This window comes from Alligator sinensis, unplaced genomic scaffold, assembly GCF_000455745.1.
Source record: "Alligator sinensis unplaced genomic scaffold, ASM45574v1 scaffold43_1, whole genome shotgun sequence".
Classification (NCBI taxonomy): Eukaryota; Metazoa; Chordata; order Crocodylia; family Alligatoridae; genus Alligator; species Alligator sinensis.
Window position 1 is genome coordinate 2,142,621 of NW_005842092.1, and position 15,046 is coordinate 2,157,666.

Consider the following 15,046-nt stretch of genomic DNA (forward strand, 5'->3'; position numbering starts at 1 on the left):
AACCTGCCCCACACCCAGACCAGACATCTGTCCCACCACCATCACCCAGCCCAGCCAGTCCCCCGTTCATTGCCATCACACAATGTCTAGTTCAAAGCAGAGATGTTCCTATCCCTGTCCAAACCCAAATATGGAACCCAATCAAGACAGGTCTCCAAGTCCCATATGCAAATAACCAATCAAGACATTCTACCAATTAGTTCAGCCCCCTGGCAGCATCCCACCTGAGTATATGGCATGACCCAAAAATGTTGTCTCCTCCCTAAACACCAAGTTTAGATGCAATCTACTGAGGACCCCTCTTGGAACCCAAGCCCCAGGCCACAGCCAATGCCACTGCCTCATCCACTTGCCAAAGTCCCCAGACTGCAGGAAAATAAGCCCCATAACCAAACTCCGGGTGCAACTCCAGGATGCTCTCAACCAATCAATCCACCTCCCCACCCTGAGCCCACAAAATCCAATTGACTGATGCAGAAGCCCCCAAGCTTCCTCACCTGCTCCTAGCTCATAAAGGCTCCAACCTCACACACCAAAGGAGCCAAGACTCTTCTCTCAAAGCCTCAGAACTCCTGCCTCCAGAGTCCCTGAAATACAGCGTGGATACACCCTACTGCTTGAGTACCCAGGATGCCCCACCATCTAGTCAGTGCCCCACAACTACTTCCCAACCCAAACAAGATGCCGCGCAGTCCTATGCAGGCTGCAACCATCCCAGCCAGCCCTCACCCAACATTCAAAGCCATTACCAGCCCCACCAAAACAGACCACTCACCCTAAGCCCTGGTCCTCGACATCTCCATTCCCAGTCAGCCTCTCCCTTGCCAAAACACCCCAACAGAAGCCAACTGTAACTGGTGCCCACCATCTTGGTACCAGCAGCCAAGACAGGACACCAAACCACATCCTTTGTGGATCACTTCCCCAAACTCCCCCATGCATCCAACCAGGCCACGGCTCTAATCTCTCCTACCTCTGTCCAAGGTCTGAACTGACTGCGTGACCCTTCCTGGCCACATGTGGCACTCAACCAGGCTAGGAAAAATCAAATGTCTTTGTCTAGTGGAGTGACAGTCTCTAAAGCATCCTAAACAGGCATGCCTTCTCCACGCAAAGAAACTGTGTGATCAAGCGCACACCAACACTGAAGGATGCCTATCTTAATACCAGTGCATCACTGCTCTAATTCCAGAACACGTCTCATGGTCAGGGGTCTGTTTATGGTGGATATTTAATAAATAATTCAGTGCCTAAGCAGGTGTTTATGGCCCTGGGCAAAGGAAAGACTAAGAAACCAATCTATTTAATCAAGTGTCAGTGGTCTCACACATCCAGCCACAAAGCAATCACTTCATAGTGATACCTATCTTATTCACGAAGTGGGGCACACTGCTTTTATAGCCAGTGAGTATTTACCCACATTTCTTAGGCAAAGAGCTGCAGTGACACAGCAGCATGAGCCCAGGCATGCTCTCTCACCCAACCGTCATTCTGCTTCTCCGACTTACAATCAGAGCGTAGTCCAGTAAAGCTGCCATATACCCAAATATTCCAGTTGTCCTATATGCTGAATATCACCCTCCCTAAATACCGTATCCCCACTAGACTCACAGCATAATGCATCTGTGCACTGAAATAATTGGGGTTGGACACAAAACCTGATTGATTTTGAAAGCTTAGCTGTAAGATGTCTGCTGTTTTTCACAAAACTAAATCATACCGAGACTAAGATGGTTGAGGCCACAATTTGTCTCCCGCCATGTCCTCATGATTAAGCTGGGAAAGTCAAATGCTTTCCTGAAATCCAGATGCATGAAAACAACCTTGCCTTCCTTGTCCAGGCAAGGCGTCACCCGGTCATAGAAGACAAGGTTGGTCAGGAAAAACCTTCCAGCAACAATGCCATGTTGGCCGGCACTCAGAAAGTTGCCTTCTGTTAGCCTGTTGCTGATAGACCCTTTGATGATTTTCTCCAGGATCTTTCCCAGGATAGATGTCAGACTTATCGGTCTGTAATTCCCTAGATCTTCTGAGGGGCCGTGGTCTCTTAGTGCCTGACTGACCAGTGTCCTGAGTTTGTTGAGGAGCCAACTTTGAGCCTTCCCAAAGTTGAGAATTTCTGTTTTACTGAGGGATCTGCCCACCCTGTGTTGGATAGAGAAATGATCAGTTCATGGTTGCTGTCACCAAGCTTCGCCTTGATCCTCAGATCATTCCCCAGGCCACCCCCAAGCCTGAGCATCCTCTCCCTGATGGCCCCAGCTGCACCCCACCAAGCCAGGGTACCCCACCCATCCTAAGCCCCAGAATACAGCCACCAGACCAAGCCACACACCTCTCGCCAAGTGCACAGGCTCTCTAAGCACCTCAGCCACTGCACCCACCTACCACCCAATCTCCTGGCTGCATCAAACCAAACCAGCTCTCCTTTTTGCAAAAGCTGAGCAACACCTTAAATCTCTACACTTCTTTTGACCATCGCAGTCCACAGTACAATAGCCCAAATAAAATCTGTATCCAAACAACCAACAGGTCCTCTCTCAAGCCCCAAATCTCCATCCCCCTAAGTCACAGGGGGATGCCTATCCCTAGATTTAAGATTTAGGTAGTTTTAATTCAGAGGCTGTACCCCTAACTCCCATGTCTTCTACTTGGTTTTGTCACTTGGAGTGCCTACAGACATGCAGCAAGGCATGTGGGAGCAGACTTGAGTCTGCTAGAACATGGCAAATACCATGCTCCAACAGACTCTGGCATCACATGTATCAGTGTCCCTGCACTGAAAAATGGTAGCTGGAGTGCTTTAACTAAAGCTCTTTCAATGAGCTGTAGTTAAAGCACCCACACTGCCACTTTTCAGCATGGGGACACTGATGTGTGTGGTGCTCTGGGAGCTTTAATTAGAGTGGCTCTTGAAGCCACTCTAATTCAAGCACTACCCCCCGAAGTACATGTATAAACACCCTTGGTTTTGTCTCACACACTGCTGGGCATCTTGCACGCACTACATGGGCATTGGCAGAACTGTCCCTTCTCTGGCCAGGCTAGTCTGTCCTGATTGTGCAGGATGGGGTTCTCTTATACTGTTCTGTCCCGCCTCTGGTACTGGGCACTGGGCACTATCAGGGATGGGATACAGGATATGTTAGACTAGATGGTGAAGGGGCTGCTACGGGTAGAGGATGAGTCCAGCTGGCCAAAAAAACAGCTGGGTGAAGCAGACCGTGAGCTCACAGGGATGAGCTGGTAGGATATCAGCTATTGGGCCAGAGGGGCAGTGACCTCATACAGGGCTAACATCAGACTGCAGGGCAAGTTCCAGAGCCCTAGGCCAGAGGCTCAGACATGAACACACCTTCATGGTGGCAGGTGAATCTGGCTGAAGCTCTTACAGGTGCAGGAGAATCTGATTCCTATTTCTAGTCCCATGGCCACCCATCTTATTTGCCCAACCCTCCTGCCCCACAGGTGCCACCCCCAGAAGCTCTCGGGTTTGGGCCAAGTGGTGAAGTTGGGCCCCTCTCTCTTCTTGCTCCCCAACCCTTCCTCCTGGTTAACAAGTTCAGGGCTGTGGCCCTTCTCAGTCACAGGCTGTAATTCAGGCCCAGGTCACAGGGCTTTGACACACAACAACACGGTAGTAACTTTGATGTAAAAGCCAGTTGTGATCTCTGCCAAATCTGAGCCAGTTCAGAGCCCCTAAAATGTTTGGACTTGTGATGAAATACCTAGTTGTGCCCTTTTAATGGGTGGGAAGCTTTGATCCCCATATTCCCCTGCAGCTCTGTCCATCTGTTCAGCTGTCTGCCACTCTATGCTTGATCCCCAGTGGCTGAAACATGGAGCAACCCTTTAGTTTTCAGTGTAGCAGCACCCAAGTCAGGCAGCTGCACATTTAACAAGAGTACCTCCCACCACTCCTCTGATGTTCACAGGGGCCTTTCCACCCTCCCTTAGTTCTCCCTTCTCTTCTCCTCCTGCCATTTCCCTAGTCCTATACCTGTTTCTGCAGAGCAGCCGTGCTTGAAGGGATCTGGGGGGACTGGGAGGGCTCAGGTGGCTGGTCAGGCAGGAGAAGGATTGGGCAGGAGGAGGAGTGGGGTGAGGAAGTCAAGCATGTGGCTAGGGACTCTGTCTCTCTGTGCCTGACAAAGACAGTGCAAGTGAGAAGCAAGGGGGTAGGGGGGGGGGAACTTTCGGGGGTGACTTTTATTGGACCTGGTGTCAAATTTGGGAGCAACATTAGACATGTACACAGAAGAAGGGCACCTGATGCCCAGAAACTTCTCTAAGCAAAAAGGCTGTGACAAGAGAAAAACATGACAGAAAAAATAGAAATTGAAGTGGGGAATTTTTTCCTAACTATACAGCTGGTCCAAGAAAAGATGTCCCTAAAAACACCTTCATCCTTGCATATTACCCAGACCATCATGGCTACAGCAGTACTCCAACCCTACTGGGAGGAAGGATATGGCCTTTATTCAAATAAGACAGGCATAGCCAATCATGGGGCAGAGCGTTTGATGCTAGGAGACAATGGACAGGTGGTTGCTTAGCGCAAGGTGATTGTGATCCAATGGGCTGTCCACCGCTCGTGGGGGGGAGGGGGAGGGGGGTGGGGGGGGGGGGGGGGGGGCATACTTTATGAGTAAGACTCTCAGAAATTTGCTGACAGCACAGGAGTGGGGAGACTCACAGAGGTTCAGGAGTCAGAAGAGGGTTTCACTCGAGTGTTCCCAGGGCCCTGTGCACACTGTCTGCCCCCAACAACTCTGACCTCTGCTTTTGGGTCCCCTCCAACTTGACCTTGTCCCAGTGCCATTTTTCCTCCTTCTTGGCTCCCTGCCAAGCATCCAAGCACTCATTTGGATGTCTCAGATCCCACTGCAAGGCCTTACTATAAAATGCGTAGAGAAGGCGATTTAGAACATCTCCTAGAAAAGAGAGAGATGGAGCATGATCCCCGTCCTGGCTCATAAGGGAAAGGTACATCCTTCCACTTTCATTGTGGCTTTGAAAAGGCAAGACATGGCCTGTGTAAATTCATCAGCAATACAATCCACTGAAACAATTTGCCAACCTCCAAGCTCTAGTTCACAAATGGTATTGGCAACTTCCTGGAATCTGTTCAAAAAAGCCACAATCGCTTTAGCAACTAGAAACCCAGGTAAAGGAGGGAGTGGAGCAGACATTGATTGCAGCAGAAGTGATAGTAACTAACCGTTTACATGTTTCTCAGCAGATTCAGCCAGGGTTTCGACGGAGTACAAAAAACTCAAAAGCTTGTCAGAAAAAAAATTCACATGGATGGACCTAAAAAAAGACAGAACAAAAAGAAACCCCACATGCTTCATAAAGCAATGAAGGTTAGAAACACAGCCACTGCATAATTTACGTATATATGTATATATATCATATATACCTTAACAAGGCAATTGATAAATGGCTAGAGTCAATAGTAGCCTATGGATCTACTGGCAATTTTATTTAGACTTTCACAAAGAAGTTGATGGCTACAGCCCCAATCTAACAAAATGCACGTGCCTTATTTCAAGAATGTCTGTGATCACAGAGAGCTCAACAGGACTTCTCCCATGCTTGTTTCTTAGCAAGTTGCATCAATGTTTGCAGGATCAGGGTACAACACAGAACCAACTGGGCCCTGTTGGTTTTTAAATTTGATGAGCAGAGTGCTATAATGCTTGAAGGTCCCGATCTCCTGGTATTGTCTCCACTGTTGTATCTGTCTTTTCACTGTCTTTCCATTAAAATGGTTATGTACCTCAGGCAAAACTCTGGCTACACCAAAGTCAATGTCCAAACTCCCATTTAATTCAGTAGGGCCAAGCTTTTACCCTTACTCACCCCCAGAGTTGGGCTGTTATAGCAGAGCCTGTGACACAAACTCCTAGACCTGCAAGCAGTTTACACTCAACAGTTAGGACTATCCTAGAATTTATTGCTTTTCATATCAGGTAACCAGCAGCCTAGATTTGTGCCAATTGCTAATAAAGGCACAAACAAGAAAAGATCATCCTTTCAGGTAAGAAGTCAGGGCATGGGGAGATGTCAAAACTGGAAGATAAAGAGCACCTGCCATGACATGTATTGTTGTGCAGGACTCACCAAATGGCATCATTCCACACAATCTTCCACATTCTTTTCAGAAACAAGTGAGCAGGATATCATGCTAGAAGATGTGCTGTGTTGTGTGACAGATATTCTTTTCTTAACACCAAGGGAAACAACAGCGTGACCAAACTACAGAAGGAACTACAGCCCGGTGGCCATAGGTTACTAGATAGTGGCACTGGGTCAAAGCTGCTAAGTGCAAAATGGGGGCAAAACTATTTTCCTCTTGCACTGGGGCAAGGGTGCTCATTAGCAAAAGCCTGCACCATCCTTGAAAAACATAAAAGCTGCACAGCAGACAGAGTGTTTAGATGCCTCATCATGAGAAAGAGCAGGGGTGAGGCACTGCCCAGGGAGAGCACAGCCTTTGAGTTTTGGTATGAGATGGATTAAATGTCAGCAAATTAAGTGATTCTTTTTCCGCAAAGAGAAGCAAAATAGCTGATAAGTGCTTTCTTGTGGGGGGGGAGATAGTCCCAATGTCATGCCTAAGCACCTGTTTAAATACGGAACATGAGATTTGCTGTCATTTCCCACTCAGCATGTGGCAGAGTCTCTGGACCCAGGGTTCATTGCACAGAGGGTGTCCAGAGGTGTATCCAACTCCTTGCCCCCCTGACACTTGTAGTAGAGTCAACTAGCAAAATTAGGTCATCTCTTGGCTTATGTGGGGAAACCGTGGCCCCGCTGAAATCAGTGACAAACCTACCCTGGCCTTCAAGATGGTCAGCATTTTCTTTCATGGTCTTCATGTTGGCCCTTTAGACACAAACTCGGGGAGAAGCAATGCTGATCCTAGCATGTCCTTCACTGATCTTTCCTGAACTGGCTGTTCCTTTATTTCCTATATTTATTCTGTTAGATTTATATCCCACCCTATCCAACAGGCTCGGGTGATACATGTCTGAGGGACCTGGGCCTCTTCAGCCTCCGCAAGAGAAGGCTGAGAGGTGATCTTGTGGCCACCCAGAAATTCATTAGGTGGGGCACAGCAAGGGGTCAGAGATGCTCTGTTCACCAGGGCGCCTCTTGGGGTAACAATGGTCACAAACTGACAGAGAGCAGATTTAGGCTAGATATCAGGAAAAACTTCTTCACAGTAAGGGTGGCCAAAATTTGGAAGGTGCTCTCCCCTACCTTGGAGGTGTTCAAGACAAGGCTGGATAGGCATCTGTCTGGAGTCATCTGACCCCAGCACTCTTTACGCAGGGAGTCGGACTCTATGATCTGTTGAGGTCCCTTCCGACCCAAGCATCTATGAATCAATGTTGTTTTTCATGGGGGGCTATCATTATTTATCCTAAAAGTTTGAATTGCACCCAGTAAACCACTGATGCCCTGTGAAGAAGGGAGAATGAAGGAATTAATTAACACCTTTACTGTCCTTTCTCATTTGTTTCTGCTACAGAAAAACAAGACCAAGGAAATGACCGATGCAGTTACAAATATAATGACGTGGTTTGTGGATAAGGTAACAGATATCATCTATCCAGCAATAATAGAATATGAAGAGAGAAAAATAATGAAGAGAGATACGAGAGATGAGGAGGTCAATGCCAAAAAGTGTGTCTGCACAGGCAGAAAGATAACACCCAGCAGATCTCCAGGATGTGGGAAGAAAGGGAGTAGAGGAAAACTAACCTCACTGGTTTGTCAACAGTCACCTGGCCTATCTCCAAGTCTTGGCAGAGAGTTTTGGGAAGACAATCTTCCCGAGACTGAACCGGCAGCAGTACCTCCTCATCTGGCTAATAATCTCTCTCATTTGCACAAGGAGAGTATGTGCATGGGAGCTCAGCTTGAGCATCCCAGGCAGAATTTCCAAGCTGAGCAATTTCCCTATGCCCAAAGTTACTTCCAGTACAAATCAACACAAATAGATGGCCAATTAGAAACCCATCTCATTAGGGAAGATATTTCTTCTGATGTCAGACAAGATCACCCAAAAACAGGCATGCTTAGAAAATTATTTTCACCGGTCAATGCCCAGGAAAGAGTGCTCAGTTCTGGGAAAGAGGAGGGAAGGGCAAATGCCACAACTGCTTTAGGTCCCCAAGCTTGCACAGCCCACATCAGAAGGCATCAGAAAGGTGTGTTACCGCACAGGAGCTCTGGGGCTCAAACCTTCTCCATCCCCCCAGGATACTCATCAAGCCAAGGGCAGTCTGGTCCAGCATAACTCTACCCCAGATTGGCAAACAGCTTATGAGAAAGCCTTTCTTGTCATCATGCAGAAAAATATTCTCTGAAGAGGAAGCACCACTGCCCAGATATACCATTGAGCCTCAGCCCTTGAAGTCATCTGCCATTATTTATACTGATGCCTTTTTCAAAAACACATATGATGAACTAATGAACAAATGTGTCCCTTCCCAAAACGTACTTGCTCAGGACAGCATGATCCATGGAAGCGATCCTTCATGTTTCAGTACAGACATGGTTGATTTGGTGTTAAGTAAGCATTCTGGATGTCATGCCACAGCCCAGCAGCCTTTTGAAGGTCAGGGTCTCTCTTCCCTCACGTAGATACCTTGATGGCCCAATTATTCACTCTAGTTTATCTGACCTTCTGCACGAAAGTGCTTCTAAAGTTGCAGTTTGTGAAAACATGAAAAGCAACAAGAGTGTGTCAGCATAGGGGTTAAGTGTTTTGAGAAGGAGAGAAATTACTGATTATCAACCCTTAGCAAAAGCACCCCCTTCAGCTCTCTATAAAATTCTAGAGCCTGGGAAAACTGATGAGAAGCTTTTAGAAGATGCTTCCAAAAGCACCTCCCAGTGCCAAAGTCCCACACCATCTACTCTGGAGGTCTGCCTCAGATATTCAGAAGATATTATCAGCAGGCTGATACTCGCTCTGCCACCACCAGCACATCTTCCTCTAAAGAAAAGAAAACAGAGTTTGCAGGATTTGACTTGCTTTACCTGAAGGTAATCAGAAAAGTGATGGCAAAAATCTCTGAAGATGACACTTGTAGCCAGCATACTGAACATCCACATGCCAGAGAGGATGCTATGATTCAAACCATTGCTGATTCGGTTTATGACAAGCTTTTGGCACAATTTCAGTCTCAAGTCAACGTGCAGAATTGTTTAAGAAATGGGAGCCTGGTTATTTCCAAAGCTCTTTGTGACTTGGTCTTCCAAGAAATTTCTGGGAGACCATTGCAGAGCTCTCTTTCTGGAGAATCAGCACTTCACCACGATGCCGAAGCTGACAATATTGTTGGAAATACACTAAGAGATGTTACTGAGCCTCTGGAGAACCCAAACGGCTTACCATCAGACCTTAGTAAAATAGTTCCTCTTATCATCAAAAAACTAGCGGGAAATCTTCTGTCCACATTTTCTTCTCTCTTTCCCATTGCAGATTTGGATGCAGAAAAGACTGTGTTGCTGAAGGATGCAACTAGAAAAATATTTCAGGCTTTGCAGGTACTCTTCTCAAAAGAGCAGATGAACATGAATGAACATGTCAGTGAAGAAGATCTTTTACACACTGAAGACAACCATGTGATGGGAGACTTGTTTAATTCAGCTTACACAAGCACTGCAGAACCTGCTGATTCTGGCATTTTTGTTGGCAGAGACCTAACAAATCAGAAAGATATTTTAGCTCACAGGATAGCAGCTTCAATAGCAAAAGAAGTTGCCAAACTTGAGTTTCAAGCCAGGTCAGAGGATACTTCATCTTCAACAACAGAAGCTGTTAAGATTGCAGACAAGCTCCCTAGCAATCTTGGTATGATAAAGGAGGTTCCAAAACCAACTCTAAATCCATGCATTCCCATGGTACCCATGACCATTGTGGAGGAAATATTAAGTAGATTCCTGTCAAAGGTCTTAATTTCAACTGATGGCAGAAGCCCACAGTACAAGAGATATTTATCAAGAGCCGAAGTGAATACACTTGCTGAAAACCTTAAACAGGCCATGGAACAAGGCCTGTCCAGACATCAAATCAGCCTTGTGGCAGCTACAGGGGAAGAACCACTGCTACGTCCAGAACAGGAAGAAGCACTTAATCAAGTTGTACTTTCGACTTCCAGGAATGTGTTACAAAGATCTGGATCTGAGCAAGACCTGTACAATGATGTAACAGGTTTCAATGCACGTTTTCCTCTTTTCCTCAAGGCATGGTTACTGTCATAATTGAAGAACTTTCCGATCACCCCCTTTTATAGCTCAGTGACCAACTGAGCCAAAGTACAATGGACCCAGACAGAATTGCTGACAAGGCTTTTTCCCACGTGTCTTTTAGTGCAGAGCCTGTCATGGAGCTCTGAAGAGGCAATCCCAGGTACAAGTGCAAGCAAGACCCCAAAAGGGGCAGAGGAGTTGCTTGTGCAAATAATCCCTTGTGTTACCATCAAACATGTACCCATTGCTCCAGGCTTGGGATCTGATCATTTACAAGTCATTGCCATAAAACCAGAACCTCTTGAGGAACCCCAAAAAGCATTCGTTGCTCAAACTGGGGATGCCCTAAGAGACCTACGAGCATCACCAACTGAGAAGTGGCCTGAAAATGAAGGATCCAGATCTGAGGCACAGAGACAAGAAGACAGCCATTTCTCTCCGGGTAGCACAGAACAAACAGTTGGAAGACCAGGGGAGGTAAGTGGAAAGAATAAGGCAAGGGCAATCCTCTTTTGTGAATACCACTTAGCTTTCAACTGGATCTTTTGTTAAGATGCTTACATGGCATTGAAAGTCCATCTACTATGAATGCTGGTTCACCATAAAGGTGGTTGACCACCTCCTACAAAGCCTGCAGTGGGCCCTTGGTGTGGAGGAACCTCGTTAGCTGGGATGCTGGGTTAGTGGGCATTGAATTCACTAATCTTGAATCTACTCTTTTTCCAAGAAATCTGTCTGGGGATAAGAAGAGGGCTACAATCCCTTCGGTTAAGCATATGGATGAGACACCTGCAGCTTCAAGCCAAAAGGGCCATTTGAGTGCTAGAAAAATGGATCCAAATGCAAGTCTAAAAGGGGCTTGGTTTAGTTCACTCTCATTAGCGACCTGTAGGAAAAGCTGATTTGGAAAAGATTCTGAGGAGGTGTCCTCTTCAAAACTTTCTTTGATTTCAGGCCTTCAGCAGGCCCCCCCTGGGGAAGGTGCTGAAGCCTGTGTTACCACTCTGAAAGCTCTTCAGCCCAAGGTGGACCTCCTCGCACAAATGGCAGCTCACTACACTGAGGATGAGGAGGGAGAGGAGAGGGTGGAAGACAACCTTGAATCAGAGCAGCAGTGGAGGAGGAAGAAGAGCTGCAGCAAATTGAGGAGACCATTCCAGTTGAATCCTCTCTGTATTTGTGGAGCCCATTTGATTCATCCATGAACACTGAACCATCAAGGTAACTTTTTGTGGCAGTGCAGCAAGAGTGGGAGCTGTGGTGCAGGAGGATCATCTCGGGTCTCTGGATAGAGTGGTCCCTACGTTAGAGTAGGTTCAGTATGAAGGTGTGCAGGACTCTGCCCAACTTCCTGCTTGCTTGTAACCAGGCCTTTTCACTGGTGCAACACAGTGGGACAAGACTGTGTCAGGGATTCTGCACTTCCATACAAGGCTAATTTACACTGCCACCATGCTGTGTGCGTCCTTTCCATGCCCAGATCAAGCTACACAACCACAGCTGGTGGGAGGACATGTCCAGCAGAGGGGCATTAGAGCAAGGGCATCTCTCCCAGCTACACCTGCTCTACATCCAGAATCCACTGGGATAAAATCCTCAAGCTGGGTGCCACAGCACTGTAGGGTGTTTTGAGATCCTTTTAGTGGTGCCGCAGGCTGCCACACAATGTTAGCACTTGTAGGAGCCCAAACATGATCCACCAGATAAGTCCAGATATTTCCAAAAGAAATCCAGAATGTTTAAAACCACGCTGGCCTATTGCGACCCTTCAAAGTTCTTTGTAACAGAAGAATTGCTCTCATATTTTTCTGTACTCAAACAAGTGAAGACTAAAAGCTTGCATTTTCCATGGGGTGCCTTGAGCCTAACAAGGTTGAGAACCTGCACAAGGGAAACAGTCCATACAGGCCGCCCCGAGATGGAGAACTAGGTCCCACATATGCAATCCTGCCTAGCTGGTGGGCTGCAGAAAGAGGGTCTCGGTGGTGCCGTAAGGCTTCTGAAGACCGGATTGCATGAAATTTTGCAGAGCTTGGCCACAGCAAAGGATCCAGTCAAGCTGGTTATCAGTGCCCCATCCTAACACACACCTCCTAATAAATGGCTTATTCACTCTGCTTGTAGGCTTCGTTTTGGCTAAGCGCAATGTCTCAGTGATTACAAGAGTGGGCTGCAAATCCATAGTTTCATCATTTCATAGTAGGTAGGGTTGGAAGGGACCTGAGCAGAAGTCCGACCGGCCATGGTCCGCCCTGCCATGGCAGGAAAAAGTACTGGAGTCAAACGACCCCAACTAGGTGATTGTCTAGCCTCCTTTTAAAGACCCCCAGAGTACAAGCGAGAACTACTTCCCTTGGAAGTTGGTTCCAGATCCTGGCTGCCCTGACTGTGAAGTAGTGCCTCCTGATGTCTAGCCTGAATCTGCTGTCAGTCAGCTTATGGCCATTATTCCTCATTACTCCCAGTAGTGCTCGGGGGAACAGGGACTCTCCTATTGCCTGCTGGTCCCCCTTGGCCAGTTTGTAAACAGCCAGCAGATCCCCTCTCAGCCTTCTCTTGTGGAGGCTGAACAGGTTCAGGTCCCATAGCCTCCACTCATAGGGCCTGCTCTACTGCCCCCTGACCATGCGAGTAGCCCTCCTCTGGACCCTCTCGATGTTGTCCACATCCCTGCTGAAGTGTAGCACCCAGAACTGGACACAGTACTCCAACTGTGGCCTGATCATTGTCACATAAAGGGGGAGGATCACCTCCTTGGACCTTGCATTTTCCATGGGGTACCTTGAGCCTAACAAGGTTGAGAACCACTGCACAAGGGAAACAGTCCATACAGGCTGCCCCGAGCTGGAGAACCAGGCCCCACATAAGCAATCCTGCCTAGCTGGTGGGTTGCAGATGGAGGATTTCGGTGCTGTCGTAAGGCTTTTGAGGACCGGAGGGCACGCTTTGCCCAAAAGTCCAAGTTCTCAAGACCTGTGAGGCTGGGGGCCTGGTCATGGCTCCTCCAATATTTTCACTGGATCCAACTGTTTAGTTTGAAGCAGTGAATGTTTCCAGCTGTCAGAAGGGGAGAGCTCCCTGGGTGTATCTGTCCCATCACACAAGGGCATCCCTAGCAGCGTTGTCACTGGGGCAGCACTGGGCCCAACAGGCAGGGCATACCTTTGGTTTCTCCGCTTCTGATTGTGATACGGCTATGACAGAGAGCAAGCCTGAGGAATGTCTGCCCCTGCTCACCAGAAGGGCATTAATTGGCATGCCCACTTGCCCAGGAAGCAGCAGACATGGGTCTTAAGTCCTGCTGATGCAGAAACAGCTTGAACCTGCATCGTCTTTTCCCAGCACAGTGCTCTAACCACTAGGTCATAATCTAGGCCTTGCTTAGAGCTCTCCCCATCTCTCCTCTCCAAGCTTGCACCCTTGGTAGGCAAAACAGGGAGGTAAGTGGGGATATGAGGTGGTCCAAGGTTTTATCTTGGTTCCAAAAGCAAAGAAGAAACCCATGTGTTATGTAGCCATTTCAGCCACCAAATGTTAAGTTCAAAGAGCAATCCTATTCCACCACTGAGAATTACAATCCCAAACTGTATAAGGGTGAAGCAATGTGGTTACACAAGTGAACGGTACATAGGACTGGGCCTATGAGACCTGTGAGATGAAGTGTGTCACCCAGGGCCATCCAAGAGAGCAGTGGCAGAGTCCCAGGCAGATTTCCAGTCTCTACATTCCCAGCCATGTAGTATTTCAGGAGGACAGTGCCCTCACCTCAGAGCAGCTGGATGTTGTCAAGAATCTGTAAAGTGCTATCAGTGATTGTTTCCAAAGCCCTGACAATGTGCTCAGCACAAAACAGTGTGGAGAACAAGAAACGAAGATGAAAAATACTATTGAAATGCTAATTTTATGACCCTTTACTCTTGCTCGTCTCTAAATCCAAATGACTTTTTCCTTTTGTTTTTAGTGAGACTGTTGGAGGACTATCAGGAGTGTTGGAAGCACAGACATCGGGTGAATGTAAGCGATTTGCATTTTTGGGGGGGTTTCATTTATATCCCTTAATGTCTTTATAATTGTCTATAATTTCTTTCATTCCTTTCATCTCAGTGATCATTGGATGGTGAAAGACTGTCTCCAAATACAGTAGTCTAGAGGATAGTTATGCTACCAGTGTGGGGGATTTCTCCAGAACAGACTTTTTTCTGGCAAAGGGAGTCGTGTTTTAAAGGGAAGCTCGGCACACCTTCCACACAGTTTTCATTCTGTCTGGCAATTCCCTGCACAAACTTCCCCACTAACAGCCTGCACAATGAATCTGAAGTTGTCCCTAATCTGTGGGTGTTGAAGAACCAGTTCGTTCATATGGCATCCTCTATGTGCAGATCAGTGTTAGGACAGCACAGCGGGGCCCTTGCTTCCAGGCACTAGGCAGTATACAAGCATGCCCCAGAGGCAGCACCAAAACACACAAAAACATAGACAAACCTCCTCTAGAAAAAAAAGACAGCATGCACTGGTTCTTCCTAAGCTTTGGGCATGCCTGTGTGCTTTAGTACTGCACCAGGGATCACCACAATGAGGACCACAGCATGAGCTCTGCACAAGCTGTCCCTCCCCTGCAATGGAAATCAGGTGGCGTGCGTGCATCAGTGGGGTCAGCCAGGAGCGAGAGCTGCCTGGATCCAACCAGCACCGCACCACTGGGTGGTGGCATGGCATCAGGTTGGGAAGGCAGAGTGCGCAGAAGCAGGCATGGCGCACCTCACTGCACCACTCC

At 47.6% G+C, this 15,046-nt stretch overlaps 2 pseudogenes; both read left to right on the forward strand.

Moving 5' to 3' along the window:
- The first annotated feature begins 5,345 nt into the window (after positions 1-5,345).
- LOC112550377 lies at positions 5,346-9,727 on the forward strand (annotated as a pseudogene).
- A 203-nt stretch (positions 9,728-9,930) lies between these two features.
- On the forward strand, positions 9,931-14,421 carry LOC112550379 (annotated as a pseudogene).
- Positions 14,422-15,046: the final 625 nt, after the last annotated feature.